This window comes from Malaclemys terrapin, chromosome 3 (assembly GCF_027887155.1).
Source record: "Malaclemys terrapin pileata isolate rMalTer1 chromosome 3, rMalTer1.hap1, whole genome shotgun sequence".
Taxonomy (NCBI): Eukaryota; Metazoa; Chordata; order Testudines; family Emydidae; genus Malaclemys; species Malaclemys terrapin.
In genome coordinates, this window is record NC_071507.1 from 195,575,715 (window position 1) to 195,590,828 (window position 15,114).

Here is a 15,114-nt window from a genome sequence, read left to right on the forward strand (position 1 = left end):
AAAGCGAAAGGAGTTGCTAAATGCAATTGTGTGGGTGCCTACTAGGGGCGGGGTGGGATTGCAGGAGAATGTCCTGAATGACTATCTCACTCTGAGGAAATCTATTTCTCTCTAGAAAGTTATTAAGATGTTTCTGTGACTCTTGTTTTAGAACAAATGCAATAGGAGGAAAAAATAACACCGATGTTGTGGGGTTTGCTTGTTTTTGTTTTGCAGTCATTGGGTGCATTACATGATGTTTTATGACTAATATACATTTTAAAGACATGCCCTTCTATGGCATATATGGGAAAGAATACTTCTGCTTAAGGAGATGAATTTCAGCTTGGATTGTTCAGTCTTGAATAATTGTATTTATTCAGTGGGGTAGAGATTCATGCATTAAGGAATCCGTTCACATGTCAGAAAAGCTACTGTCGCTGGGTGAAATCTTGGCTCCATTTAAGATAATGGCAAAGCTCCCATTGACTTCAATGGGGCCAGGATGTCACCTTCTGTTTCAACTTGAGATCAGATACTGAATTCATTGTGTCTCAGGCAGGTCTGAAATCCCAAAGAGAAGAAAGTCAAACATTTGGACTTGGTCTTTATTTTCTAAATAACGGCAAGGGGGGAAGGGGTGAATTTCGTGTAAAACTATTGCCCCTTTCTCCATTTCCCCAACAATTATTTCTTAAAACAAATGAACGAACATGTCTTTCGCTTTCCAGACCCATCCTCACGTGCTTAGCTACGAATACCACACTTCCTAAATACTTACATTTGATATCCTCTTTGGCTTTCCTACCCTTGCTACGGTTAATATAGAGGATTATCTTCAAGCAGTAAGAGGAGAAATGTACCTTGCGTTTCAAACCAGGGACTGGAGCATGCATAAAACCAACCCTACTGGCCTTAATTTACAGGATATCCCCATTCCAGCCAATGGGAATATTAACCCCGTACAATTTAGCCCTAATTCAATCCTAATTTAAATCTCAGGCGACAAACATTATTATCCCCATTCTACAGAAAGGGTAAACTGAGGCTCAGAAAGGTTAAGTGTCTTGTCCAAAGGCTCACAGCAAAGCAGAGACAGGATTAGAATCTAGGAGTTCCCAGCTATGGCGGAGAGGCAGAGCCAGGTCACTGAGATCTTTGGTTCTACTTGTTCACACAGCATCTGAACAGCTGGGACCAAATCCTTCCCAGTAGTCCCCTTAATTTCACCGGGACACTCCTGTAAGAGAAGTCAGCGGACTTTAGCCTATGGACATCATCATTCAGTCTCCTTACAAGACAGCCTACCCACCGCCTCTGTGATGTGGGGGGAAACACTTGAGTGGAAAGTAATTACAACATTCCTTGCAAGGCAAGTCTCTCGTTTCTGTCCGTTAGAGACAGTTGTGTTTCTGGAAACCAATCACCAACTAGTGCATGCAGCAGAAGCTGGTCCATGTCAAGAGCATTTACCACGTGCCAAACAGGCATAGCTAAAAACTCTCCAAGGCGCAGCAGCCGAAGTGGGCTTATTGAACACAAAAGGCGTTGTATTGAGCACAAATGGCTATCTTTGCTTCATATTTATGAAATAGCTCCCAGAAGCCCCAAACACCACCAGGTCCCCATCTGTACAAATAGATATGAAGACACAGTTCCTGCCCCAAAGAGTTTACAGTTCAACTTCTCTATGTTGTAGCCTATCTGAAAAGGGCATGCCATTTGCAAGAATTTCGGAGCAGATACACTAGAAACGCACTATAAGATCTCGCCCTTGCTGAAATCAATGGTAAAACTCCCTTTGAGTTTGGTGGGAGCAGGATCGGTCCCGTAAGATTTGATCCAAACCCAGTGAAGTCAACAGGAGTTTAATTCAACAGACTTTGGATTAGTCTCCAATTAAACATATCTAGGGGGTAGAAAGAGTCCGCCACAACCTGCTCTCTCTTTGCTCGGGCAAACAACCCCTTGACTTCAGTGGAACATTTCCCCACCCCCTCATGCCGGTAATGAGAGAAAGCTCGTGGACATTTCTAAATTGCAAAAACATGGCATGGGTTTAAAACCTAATTGATTCCCCCATAATCTAATATTTGGCAACTGGTAGCAGGCGTCCATTACTGATTATTATAACTTTGTTGAACAATTTATCCCTCTAAACGCATAATTCAGCCTCCTGCTCTCAAACTATCGCTAAAGTATAACTTAATTGCAAGGCATTACCCAGTCTTTTTGCACTTCCCCAGACTAGGCACCTTTGACGTTTATCTGATAATTGAGTTATTAAAAGATTTGGTTTCCTCGGGATCATAAATCAATAAACAGGAGGATTAACATGACAGCTTTGCTTTTAACTCAAGGGAAACGTTTAAGGAGAGACCTTGAAAAGTTTGTTTTAAAACCAAACAGGTGGGTTACTGGAAATTTAATTTCCCCCTTAAACAATTTGTTTAATATATACATGTAGATCCCATGTTCAACAACTCAACTCCTGTGCCACCTGCAGCTTTTCTGATAAGCCACATGGTTATTAACACGAGATATAAACGATTCCGGAGGCTAGTTTTATGGCACGTAGGATGGGGGAAAAATCTGGGTATTTAATTAATATTGGGCCATATCATGTCACCAGAAGTCTCTATTGAACCAAAATCTGATAGCGCAATAGGATCCCTGACCAGAGATTAGTCGGGCAATTAAATGTACCTGTGAGTCTATATATTTAAATAATTACCGTCTTGTATCTTGAACAAATTCTATAACAAAATACCTTGAGCTTGGTTTTTTTTTTTTTAGTTCTGCAGCCCTGAAATATACTCACGAATTTGAAAACGACAGAGCTGTTAAGACTAAAAGTTACCCTGCTCATGTTTTCTGAAAAGCTTTGCTTAGATTTTTATTTTGTACCATTTTAATCTTTTGTTAATTGGGGGGGGAGGGGGAACACTAGCTTACTTCGATCCAGTAATGGTCCTAAAGATCGCCAGAGCTACTGAAAAAGTAGTTTTCTGTTACCCTGTTATCCAACAAAATACCCCTTCTGACTTAAAGGGACACTAATTTTTTTTCTATTTTCTTATACCAATGTAAAAGAAAACATTATAAAAAAACCCACATTTTAGAAATATCTGACGGTACAAAAGAGCCTATCTATCGTAACCCCTTGTGTGCCAAAGTATGTCTACATGTTATAAAAATAAAAAACACAAACAAAAATAACTATAAACATTAATCTAAAAACTGAAAATGTGGGAACTGATACCACCCTCCTTTCTATGCCAAAATTGATTCCTTTTTGGATCACCTTGAATAGTGAGAAATATCAGCTGAGCGACTCTTCCTAAAAAAAGAAATGCGGAGGGGCATTCAATGTTAAGTTTGTACATATTTATTTATGCTTAATTTAACGGGAATGTGTAAATATGGCGAGCAAGTAGTTTTGAGTTATTTATCTGTGAATCTATACCTCTGTGAATGGGTGGGGGGATTTAAAAACAAAAAAAGAAAAAAAGAAAAAAGAAAAAAAAGAGAGAAAAAAAACGCTTGACACTAGATAGTATCCTATCTGAATTTTTTTTCTGTTCTTTATAGACAAGCTGTTATGGTAATGGGTAGAAATTGGTTTCTTGTCCAGTGATGACCTGATTTACATAAATAATAAGAAGAATAAAAATTGTTGTGTTTTGTTGTATTTTCCTCTTCAGTTTTTTTGAATGTTGGTGCTGCTTCAGTTCTGCAGACGGATTTACTTATAACGCCAAGACGTCTTTATTTTCCCAATCTGGGCTTTGGGAAAATTAGGATATGTCTCTACATTAAAAAAAAATGACAATAAATATTGCTTCTCAGAAATGTTGGCATTTTATTTCTGTCTGATTCAGAGGTGTCTATAATTTTGCCATCTTTTCCTCCTCTTTCTAAACAGACATAATAAACCTCATGCCATGTTAACGTGATCTTTTGTTTAATTTTGCCTGTATTAGCTAGATTAGTGGTAAATCTTCTCAAGCCCAAGTATGAGCTAGTAAAACAAAGCTCTCTGTATTATCATAACACTGGAACAACAGGAAACATTTTGTCCGAGATCACCACTGCTGTAACACTGTACCCGTTCCAGTTGTATGTGTGTGGATGGATGGATCGATGGATAGATATTTCTGCTCTATTTATATGTTCAATGGATCAAGCTTGGTGTTGATATGTACAAGGCAGAATGAGCTATGCTCTCCTTTTGTATAACTGCAGCACCAGGAATGAGATCATAGCAAAAAGAATTCCCAAGCAAACCTTATTTTGTGTTGGAAGTGACACTTATAAGGAACATAGGGACAGATCCTGATTTCATTTGCACCAATATAAATCTGGAGTGACACTGGAATGACTCCGGATTCACACTGAGGGTTAATGTTGGAAATGAGATCAGAATACTGTTCAACGTAAATTAGAAATGGGAAAACTACCAGATTAGCCCCTGCCAATGCCATTAGCCTTTGTCCGGACCCTCCCCTCTGAGAAATAATATACGCATGTGTTTAGACAAATATGGAACATTGACGGTCCAAGAAATCTGGATAATTAGTGACCTATTTGTCCCAGTTTAGACTGAATGCACGTCCTAGCTGGTTTTATTTTCCTGTTAGTGAAAGGATGTCAGGGGATTGGTTGGAAGCTTTTGCTTTACATTTCTATAGAGCAACACAGATTCCCACCGATTTGACTCCACGAATAGAAATAATTCATTACACATGATAAGAAAAAGAAATCAAGTCTGCGTTACAAAGAAGAATTCTAGGCGCCGTTTGCATCAGCCAAAGAAGGGCTGGAGTCAACTGTGACCTACTTTCATGTCTCTGGGAAATGCGCCCATCGAAGTATTTTAAGGCTCCATGTACAGTGGGTGAAGCAATATAGCCCTGAACTAAAGCAGGAAAGAAAATACAAGGGGAATAACTCTCAGATCCTGGCAATTAACGGCACTGTAGGCGGGCCGGGACCCATCTACTGCTTGCAATAGTTAATAAAAAACAACCAAAAAATCTATTAAAAACCATCTAGAGGGTTTTAGCCAGCCCTGGACAGGAAAAGGATTAACGATTCTCCCTGGAATTGCTCAGATAACGTTAGATACTTGCACTTATTTCCAAAGCGTTTTCTATTGTCCATGTATTTTGCATGCAATATTTAAAACAGCGCTAGAAGGCCCACGGACTCGCACTGAAAGATGGGGGGATGGGAAGGGACGGGACCAGGAAGTTCCTCTGTTACCCTGCAACAATGATGTAACAATTCTTTTGTAACGAACCAGGAAAACTCACCATCTCTTTGGAAATCCAGTGGCCTGATCCTACCTGCCGTTAAAACACCCTAGCAGGGGGCTGGGAAGTTTCCCAGGATAGCAATGACAGTGGGGCATTTGCACTAAAACGACAGGATCGGGCTCTATAACGTTGCTGTAATCTCAGTTTCATTAAAGAAATAGTAACTTCCGTCCATCATCTTTTAGAATCACATTTATCATTATTCATTAATGAATGAGTTAGTTAAGTAAATTGGGATGTGCTCTGCAAATGCAATAGCGCGAAGCAAAGCAATCCTAGGGATCAGTCCTACTCTCACCGCACTTTTCCAGGGGCTTCAATCCATCCGGATCAGGCCCCGGATATCTATCTATCTATCTATCTATCTATCTATCTCCATACACCCCTTCTATCTATCTATCTATCTATCTATCTATCTATCTATCTATCTATCTATCTATCTATCTAAGATTTAAAATACACACCACCACCATTAAAGCGTAGTTGTAAAACTTCCTACCACACTGTTCTTTTATAATCTGCTCTCTCAGTCATGACCGGGGAGTCCCTCTTCGTTTTTCTGTCTTGCCTCAGTCTCTGTTCTAAACTCTTGCTAGTTCTATTTTCTATTACACAACTTCACATTGATTTATATAGTCGTAAACATCAGTTTTGTCTTCCATACCTTTGGGGTGAACTCCTTTTTGCCCCACCTACACAGAGTGTCCCACGTTTATACCAGATCTCATAAATAACATCTCCCCTGTCCCTGTGATGAAAGTAGTCAAAGGTCTTTCCAGACTACAAATCTATTAATTGAATTCGTTCTCTCTCTCTCTTTCTCTCTCTCTCTCTCATTAATAGATAGATATAGATATAGATATGTATAGAATTCAGGACATTTCAGACCAGATTGTTTCAAATAAATACAATGTCTTTGTTGTTCCTCCTCCAAATTCTGCATAATGCAAAATGACCCCATCAGAAACTAACAAGCGTTATGAAGAAGTAGAGAAGCAATTTATTTTGCCCTTCCTTTTGAAACTCTTAGCTTCAGACTTCATTGTTAAAAGGGAAAGTGACTGCAAATATTGCTCTGCTATGTGAGGTAGAGTTTTCTTTATTTACATATGTACCCGAGGCAGAAGCTGCTAAATGTAATGCTGCACTAAGTAAATGATAACACTTCTGACGCCCTTTCATGTCTTCAAATTTCATATGAAACACACACACACACACACACGAGTATGGGCCTGTTCCAGCTACCATTTGAAGCAATGGCAAAGTTCCCTTTGATTTCGATGGGAGCAGGATTGTCCCTCTATTTGTAAATGTCTCTTGAGTGTCACATATGAAATCCTTCTGTTGATCATCAGTTAAGAGTGACCATTTCTTAATATGATACTGGCTAAAAACATAATAGAAGGTACTCATTACGGAATCGACTTTGTAGTGGCCATTCAATCTCTCTATCAAATGGCATTGGATATAATTATTTTTGCTGCCCAAAATTCTCAGATAGAAGTATTTCACACTTGCACTGATGGGTTTATATTCCCCACCAGGAGAGATCAAATAGACACAGTCAAATATATCCATTAATTTAAAGAAGGGAATTACATTCTTTACAAGACTTGAAAAAGCAACCACAAAACATAGATTAAGCAACGTCTTATCTGTGGTGTTGAGTGATGTATGCAGTTTTACCTTTGTTGCCTTTCAACGGTAGGAATATGTCGTTTGCAGGACTGGGAATCCGTTCTGAATTATATGATAATTTTATAATTTATTGCTATTGTTATTTATTACTGCTATCTTTTCAAATACAGGAGCAGACAAATGCCCAATATAAGGGGACATTTAAAATGTCTGAGTGTTTTGGTATTTCCATACGAGTGTACACTGGATTTGTCAGATATTCAGAGTGACAAAGAGCATCCTCTTTAAGGTGCCACCAGACTCCTTGTTGTTTTTGTAGATACAGACTAACACGGCTACCCCCTGATACTTAGCATCCTCTATAATTTCCGCTACTTTCTCAGTTTTATTTGGGAGTACTGCCTCGGTTAAAATTATAGCACGAGGGGTATGTGTGTGTGTGTATGTCGGGGGGAGGGAGAAATCTGAATATCTACAAAATACATTTTTAGAACATCAGTTACTCCATATTTGCTTAATGGACTCACCCATGTGTACAGCTCTCAGTTGTTCTAAAGAGACTTAAGCTGCTGTCCTCGTGCCAGCAGAACTTTCATTGACTTAAATGCATCCTCCTATTGACATCAGTGCGCGGTTCACAGGAGCAAGGACTGTCGTTCCGGGTTCAAAATAGGCTAAAAGCAGAGAGCAACAATTAGGATGAGGATAATTATTGATCTCGCCTTGACTCGGATGTTTCTGTTTGATTTCAGAGTTCGGTCTATTTAGGTGGCGGAAAAGGAGCATGCCCAACTGTGTATTAACCATGATAGAATAATGATAAAATGGCTAATTATAATGGAAGGGGGGGGAGGGGAGGCAGATTGCTTGATAAAACAAAGCTAACTTTTAGGAAAGGGTGCCTGGCACAGGTCCTTCATGTAAATAGGCTGGTTTAACATCAATTTACTATTTATAATTGGAACAATATAAGTAAGAGGAAAAAAGAGAAATGTTCTAAATGGTTATGTATTATAAACATTGCCTTTTGCTGGTACACTTTTTCAGATAATTTTTGGTGTATGATGTGCGCAGTTATAATAAACATAGATTTTAAGTTCCTTGTGACATTATCTAGCTATCTAATGTGCATGTATATTTATATATGAACATATATACTCAAACATACAAATACATATCAATTGAGAGAACCTCAGATTGGTCCAGTCAAATTAATTCGCACCCCTTTGGTTATATAGAACCCAATTATTCAAGTAAAGTCTGCAGGTTCTACCCCTTCACTGATGTTTGTGGGGAGATGGAATGTGCCGCCTTCTTTTTTAAGTTTCTAATGTTTATTTAAACCTTAACTTTCCGTGATACCTTCCCAGTGACATCAGACACCGTAAGGGAACCAAGCACCGAACTCTAGGCTGTATTTTATAAGCACTGCTCGTTAACTTTCTCCCCCTAGCTTGTTGAAGTTAGGATTTGCTTCCGAAGTTTGGAGATTAAAGAATAACAAAGGGTGGGGTTGGGTTGATCGACCTCCCCTTCTGTTTAAAATATGTACTCATTAAAATTATGTTCTAATGATTTCGGGAAAGTATCAGTCCCTATCTCTGCTAGGGCGTGGTTCTAAGGCATTTATATGTGATAATTCGATGCTTTTTCTTGTAGCTAGAGATAAGTAATGGTTCTGTGTGTCTGTGTATGCACGTGTATTATTGACCCTTGGGGAGTATTTTACTGCTACTTGTCTTTTCCAGAGTAGAAAATGAAGCCTAAAGAGTTATTTTCTCACTTCCGGGTTAGTTTCTTACCTTCTGTTTATACCAAATAGGTTGCCACGTTCCATGCCTTTTGCTAAAGTCATTCTTAGTTTCTTTCATGTGCCCGCGGTCCTTGAACATCTATGAGATGCTATAATCTATAGTATAATCTTTGAACAAGGGGCTCTCCCACTCAGCTGAAAGCTGAATGGGGGTGGGGAAATAGGTTATAACAGTGCTATTCAATAAGAGAAGTCTTGTCTAATGTAAACTCACATCTATGTCATTGTACAGTACATCCCTTCAGTATTGCACTTAAGGGGGTTTATGTCCAGCAACTTCACTCAGGAGGGGAGGGACAAAGTATTCTGTGTCCCTGGGGTGGCCTATGTATTGCACGTGCTGTAGAAAATGTGTAGCCAATCAGTGAAACGTGTCCATTGGGCCCGATCCTACACCCAATGAAGTGAATGCCAAAGCTCCCACTGGCTGCAGTGATGGCCCTATTTGGATACAGGGAATCACCTTTTCGAGTGAAAGCCCCAAGGGATCTGCACACATTACCATTGCAGGGATAGTGCAGCTCTGCTTCTAGCAAAGTTGCCTTCTGAAACAAATGGGTTTGCTATAAGGAGGGTTCTAATTTCCACCCTCCCTCTGTATCTAGCTATATAGAATCTTAGAATATCAGGGTTGGAAGGGACTCAGGAGGTCATCTAGTCCAACCCCCTGCTCAAAGCAGGACCAATCCCCAACTAAATCAACATCATCTAGCTCCGACACTTTGCTACCCGTAGCTGTATTTTTAAACTCTCCCACTGTTTGATGTTCAGAATCATATTTGTAAATCTTTCCTTACATACATTATTTAGCAAGGTGATAACTAGGTTGTCCTGCCCGCTTCCCTCCCCCTTCCCTTTTTATACCCTCCAACCTCCCCTTCCCCCTCCACAGCATTCTGTCAAGCAATAGGCCGTAAAATAGTTACCCAGACCAGCAGACAGGCAAGTGCCGTTTGAGAGTAATTTCTGCCCCGAGCATTTCGCCAGGGGCCAAGCAAGCGTGCTCTCTAACTGATCAACCTGGATATTTCATTATTCATTAATTTACTGTTTAACCAAATCCCACTCATTATCAGAGGCAACGCTTGGCAGAGCCCAGCGAACAGTAGCAGTTGGTGTCAGGCGTGGAGAATTGGCCCATTTGATCCTGGGCTGTTTTATTATTCAACACCACTGACTGAGAAAAAGGTCCATGAATAATAAAGAGCCAAAGCGTGTTTGAACTGAGAAGCATGACACAGCCTTACAAAACAGCAGTTAGAAAATTAAAGGCGAGGTGGCCCAGGCTTTGCATTTTTTATTCTGGCTGTGGACACAGACATTTAGATCCTACATTGTTTTATAATAAAATGTAATAACAACAACAATAATAAATGATTAATACCAACAATAACATACATTATCATAATCTCACTAGTTCGTTCCCTTCTGATTCCAATTTTGCATCCCTGGCACACCTAGAACTCCAATTTTTGGTCGTGATCCTGCAACCTCGTATATTCCAGCAGCCCCCAGCAGTTTAATAGGATTAGGCTAAGCCTATATTTTCAAAAGTTGCTAGTGAATTGGGGTGCTTCCTTTTTTGGACGGCCAACTCCTGATATCTGACAGGGGCCTGACTTTGAATGGTTGGGCACTTTGCACTTTTGAAAACAAAATCAGGCTCTTTTCAGATGTTCAATATGTGGGATTCCCCAACACGGAGGCACTAAAAATCACTAGTCACGTTTGAAAATTTAGATGGAAAGGGGTTTTTTTGCATAAGAAAGGGTTACAAGGTCAAAGAGAGTTTTGGCTGAAGCCAGAATGCAGGAGCGGGTCATTTAATACTTGCAACTGAAATATTCACAAGAGCAAGCCTGGAATAACCACAACAAAAACAAGTCACCCACACAAAGCACCCCAAAGCCCTTTAAAATAGAAGAATATCAATTTTTGTGATGAGGATACTAAAATATTCCCCTTGGTCATTCTACAATGAAGACTCTCTTTGGTCTTTCTACACTGGTGTAATTCCACTGAAATCAACAAAGTAACAGCAGAGTGAATCTGGCTCTCTTTCTGCTGATCCCTGCTGTTGACTTTGCTAGGCACACCACTCTTTGCCTGCCCCCTTGTGATATCACTTTTGGCTCAGGCACTGGTTGAGGGTCCTGGCTGGGATGTAGGAGGAGAGGAGCCCCTCCTCCATGCATAGAGTGGAGATTCAGGAGGTAGGATGGTTGAATGTGGAGTGGTAATTGCAGGAACCAGTGTATTTATCATCACATATTAATCCTGGTCAGGATCAACAAAGATGTCCCAACTCATCTAGGTTTGGTTGATTTGGCTCAATTGTGGCTAATTTTACCCTGCACCACATGTCTCTCTTTATTTGTGGCCTGGCATTCAGTAAAGGCATCTCTGAATAAGCCATGTGTCTTCTATTGTGGCAGCAGGCATATAGTCATAGACCTGGCCAAATCCTGCAGTCTATTCTCAAGCAGAACTACTATGAATTTCAATGGGATTTCTATTTGAATAAGGACTGGTGGATCCAGCCCACTGCAAGGAACAAGTTGTAGACATATTCTAAATTTAGAAATATAAAATAATGAATATCACTGCAGCAAAAACTGTTTGAGTCAAAGTAGCATTTTATTTTTTCCCCAATGCTACTTGACAAGGATCAGAGGGTCCATTTGAACAAGCAATTGGAAATTTGGCTATTTGTCCAGAGCTTTGCTTATCTCTCTGAATCAAAATTTGTGTAGAAATCTCTCAAGAGCAGGACGTCTTGCCAGATTTCAGAGGCTTCTACTTCCAGTATGGAAGCTGGAAGAGCAATGGAACAGGAAAACTGTGAGTGGAAGGAGCTTAAAGAACTGCAAAAATAAATAAATAAATGGTTCAGATCAAACGTATTTCTAAGCACGGGTGAAAATTCAATGGTGTGTTTGTGCATAATTCCTATTTTTCTGATTTGGTTCACTCCATCCATAATATTCTACATCACTGTGCAAGTTCATGGATTTACATGTCATAAGTGCAGATAACCCTTCCTCTGACTTTTGGCCTAGACTGTAATCAGGTCTAATAGCCCAGTGGTCAGCCTGCTGGTGTTGCATTTTGCCAGAATAAGTTTTGTAGGACCAGGGCAAATTGCCATTGAAATTAACAGAAGCTGCCTGGGCCCAAGGCCTTTCAATAGCAAAATTGTGGGCTCAAGAAAGGGAATAGATAGTCTCTTGGGTAGTCTTATGGTTATGGTCAAGGTGCTGGACTGGGACTACGAAGATCAGGATCTAATTCCCCACTCCACCACAAACCTCCTGTGTGATCTTGGGCAAATCACGCTCTTTCTGTGGCCAGGTTCCTCATCTATGAAATGGGAATAACAATACTTCTTTTCCCCAAAGGCATATTGTGCTGAAGAACTCATTAATGGTTGTGAGAGGCCCATGCGCTATGGTGATAAGGGGCCCTTTTCCCTAAGCTTTGTCTGTCTTGTTTATTTAGTTTATTAGTTCTTCAGGGAAGGGACTGCCTTACTGTGTTTGTACAGTACCTAGCATAATGGAACCCTGATCTTGGTTAGTTGCCATCATACTGAAATTATTCATTTATTATAATTAATATTACTAGCAGTAGCAGTATCTAAGTACTGATAGTAGTATCTAGCAGTATAGGAAGGTAACAAACCCCAGGGGGTATTTTGCTGTGAGGGAGGCATTGCTTGGGGACAGTCGCCCTCCATGATTACTGGTAGCAAACTGTGTTTGCTTTATTTTCTATGTGGTCAAAATTGTAGAGGAAGGTCTGGCTTTTCCTGTGTGTTCCTGAATATGACAAGCAGGCATGTGCGTCCAATGAGGGCTATTGACTGTAAGTGGATGTGAATGTGAGGGAAGGATTACATTGTAGGTGCAGAATTGCTGGTTTAATTGAATGTGATTGTAATTAAGTGTGGGTGTACTATTGGTAGTATAACTGAATGGGAGTGTGAGGGTGTGATTTTAATTAGGTGTGGGTGTAACTTTGTGAGTATAACTGAATGTGAGTGTTGGGGAGTGGGTATGTAACTGAATGTGAAAGTGTCTGAGTGAGTATATGTTAATGGTGGTAAGAGGGGATGATTGTAATTGAAGGTGAGAGTAGTATTAAGAGGGAGGCTGAATGTATATGTGACTGAATAGACGTGTGGTGGAATGATTGTTATGAATGTGGGTACAGCGATATGACCGTGACAGAGTGACTGCCAATTGATGTCTCTGTAGCTGAAGCGTGTGTGATATGTGTGTGTATAAACACAGCCAAAGTTCAACTGTGGTTTTCTGCAATGAAGTGTTCGATTGTACAACCCTGATGTTGGTGAGCATAGTAAGAAATAGTCTCATTGACTTTAATGGGGGTAGATATATTGATAAGTGCTTAGCACCTTGAGAAAAAGTTGACAAAATCAGGCTCAAATTGAACATATATTAGTGAAACCAGTTGTGATTAGGGTTGGGCTACTCCCCAAATATTGCCTGTTTGCACAAATAAAACACGTAACGTACTTTTGCTGGGTTCATACTCTCATTGTGTTAGTTTCCCATCAGCATAGACAGCACATTTTCTACAGGAATCTTTGTGGAAACAGAATTTCAAGTGACTAAAACAGGACATTTGTGGCAAGTGCATTTTCAACTCTTAAAAATGAGTACTTGCATCTGAAACTTGTTAGTAAGGGTACATCTGCACTGCAAGTGAAGGTGTGGTTGTAGCATGTGGTAGCTTCAATCTAGCTAGCACACATAACAATGTAGACATGGTGGTGTGGTCTTCACCATGGGTTAGCATCCAGAGTACAAGCCTCCTGGGATCTTGGGTACACACTTTGGTTGCTAGCCTGTGCAGAAGCCCATGGTACCATGTCTACACTAATATAGTTACCCCAGTTAGCTAGATTAAAGCTAGCACCTGCCTGTACTACAACCACACTTTCACTTGCATTGTAGACATACCCTAAAAGTTACAATCATCCAATCAGGGAACAGAAATAACAACAAATACACTGTGTCTCCAATCAAAACTAACCAGCACAGCTCGAATTTCAAATATGAAATACAATGAACTGCTCTTGGATCATCTCCAGACTAAGGTTTATTCATTGAAATTATTTGTCAAATGATTTCAAATAATGAATAATTTGTAACCTTGGAGACCATTCATGAACATAAAAAGAAGGTGAATTAACCAAATAATTCTTCTTTGCTACAAATTATTTGCTCAGCCCTAGTGGTTTGTGTGCCTGCATATTGAGCTCATTGTTATTGCCAATACACTGAAGTTACTTATTTTTTTGGAGTTCTTAGTACTGCCTCACACAGAGATGTACACACATTTCTTTTCATATACCTTAAGGCTTATCTACACTTGGAAATATACCGAAATAGCTATTCCAGAATAGTTATTTTGGTATCACCACCCATGTAGACACTCTTATTCTGGAATTAGAGTGCCTGAATCAGAAATCAGAAAAAAAGCCTTCCTATTCCAAAATAAGAGTATCTTAATGGGGCTTTATGTATTCCAAATCGGGAATAATGATTCCGGAATAGCTCTTTTGGTAAATTTCCAAGGGTAGACAAGCCCTTAGAAAGGTAGTGTAGGGGCCCAGGGCAGGAGTCAGTGTAGGGACGCATAGCTCCCGAATCGTCAGCCCACAGGCGCAGCAAACTGCTCCCATGGCTACGAGGCAGGAGTGACCTTCAATCCAGCGTTTGTGTTTGGGAAACTTATTTGGCTGATTTGATTGTTTCCTCGCAGCTGGTGTTCACGCGCTCAAGAGATGGGTTCGTTATCTTATGTGCATGTATACTGCCTGGCTTTTCTATGCGCAAGATTTGTACCAATGAGAAGCGTTGTAAGCAGGGAAGTGTAAAGAATAAAAGCCCCAGGAAAAGTTCCTGGAGGTAGAGGGGCTTTTCGGCTACCACAGACCTGGCGTTCTGTTTCCTTTCCTGCGTCGTCACCACAAGTCAGGAGTTATGGAATCTATTTCCACACCTACTACTAGCCCGCAGAAGCCCTTCATCCCTCAGTTCTTCCATAAATGGGGATAATAATACATACCATCCTTTATGAATCACTTTGAGGTCTACAGACAAAAAAACCCCAAACACTATACAAAAGCTAAATATTATTATAGTTTTACAAGCAGATTTATAAGTATTCAAGACTTTTATACCATCTCTGCAGAATCCTATTCTACTTGAAGTAAGACACGGCTGAGAATTTCATTTATGACACCTAATTCAATACTAAGTAGAGGCCCAAGCTGAACAATACCGATCTGGATCCAGAATTCGGCATCACCCCCATGTCACAGTGCACACATCTGAG

General features: G+C 40.1%; 1 protein-coding gene across 3 annotated transcripts in view; it reads left to right on the top strand.

The window, feature by feature from the left end:
• Positions 1-15,114, top strand: part of TFAP2B (transcription factor AP-2 beta) — a 143,031-nt gene that overhangs the window by 28,794 nt on the left and 99,123 nt on the right. The window contains exon 10 of one of the 3 annotated variants that reach the window (XM_054023817.1): positions 2,776-3,935. The exons of 1 other annotated variant lie outside the window; for it this stretch is intronic. The gene's annotated coding sequence lies outside the window, so the exon portion shown is untranslated. Of the gene's footprint in view, positions 1-2,775; positions 3,936-15,114 lie in introns of those variants that run through there. One more of the 3 variants, XM_054023818.1, reaches the window with a different exon arrangement.